Below are 1,431 nucleotides of genomic sequence, written 5' to 3'. Positions count from 1 at the left end.
TGATATATATTTTTGTTGCTATTTGTATTAATGTTTCTATTGCACATAAAATAAGACATTTTTTTTTTTTTTTTTTTTTTTTTTGTGGTACGCGGTCCTCTTCCTTTTGTGGCCTCTCCCGTTGCGGAGCACAGGCTCCGGAAGCACAGGCTCAGCGACCATGGCTCACGGGCCTAGCCACTCCGCGGCACGTGGGATCTTCCTGGACCGGGGCACGAACCCGTGTCCCCTGCATCGGCAGGCGGACTCGCAACCACTGCGCCACCAGGGAAGCCCAAATAAGACATTCTTGATTTTGCTTTTTATTATTTTAGACTAGAATTTAAGCTATTTCATCCCTGGACTTAGGATAAGTATTGGTAACATTTCCAAAGTGATATGCAGGGGTTTTTTTTCCCCTTGTTTGATATTTTTACTCTTGGAGTTTTGGCTGTTCTGAGACGTGATAGAAGCTTAAATATTGAGAGGTAAGTAAATAAAAGAGTTAGTAGTAGTAATAGGTCTCCTTCATGTTTTTATTTTGCTATTTGACTTTTCTCTGTGAAGTAAGCAAGCATAGGTCTATTGCCTAAGAATTGTAAAGATGTCACTGACACCCATGTAAGCATATCACTTAAAACCAAATACTGAATCAGTGATCTCACCTGGTTAGAGAATAGTGGTGCCCACAAGTGCATTTGTGTAGTGTTTATTTGGGGTCAACAGGTGACCCATCTAGGAAAAAGGGTGGTGATGGGGAAATGCCTATAAACTCTAAATTATCACTAAAAGGCAGAGAGTTTTAAAAAGCTGTATTAGTAAAAACAGAGAGTAGAATGATGGTCCCCAGGGCCTGAGGGACAGGGGAATTGGGGAGATGTTGTTTAAGGTTATAAACTTGTAACTAGTAGATAAAATAGTCCTGGAGATCTAATGCACAGCATAGTGATTATTGTCAACAATACTGTATTAGGAACATCAAAGTTGCTAAGAGACTAGATCTTAATTGCTCTTGCTACAAAAGAGAAATAATTGTGTGACATAATAGAGTTGTTAGCTAACACTACAGTGGTAATCATATTGCAATATATAAATGATCAAATTAACATGTACACCTTAAACTTACACAAAGTTATATGTAAATTATATCTCAATTAAAAGAGTATCTACAATATGAGCAAAACATTTCACGGTGGCTAAACATATCACTTATAACTCCAAGTTCTATAGGAGGAAATAAGAAGATATTTATGGATAGTTTAGAGCTGGCAGGTTTCTGTTCCTGGAACGTAACTTATTAAAAAATAGTTTAAAATGAAAGAAGCTGAAGTAATAGTTGTCTTCATTTATAAAATACAGCAACTAGAAACTGAATAGTTCTATAAATTTCTCTGAATAGTTCCATAAATTATATCATATGTTGACTTTTCTCCTGACCTTCAAGTGCATTAG

The sequence above is a fragment of the Physeter macrocephalus genome, chromosome 2 (genome assembly GCF_002837175.3).
Source record: "Physeter macrocephalus isolate SW-GA chromosome 2, ASM283717v5, whole genome shotgun sequence".
In the NCBI taxonomy this organism is placed as follows: domain Eukaryota; kingdom Metazoa; phylum Chordata; class Mammalia; order Artiodactyla; family Physeteridae; genus Physeter; species Physeter macrocephalus.
Note: the sequence above shows the minus strand (reverse complement) of the source record.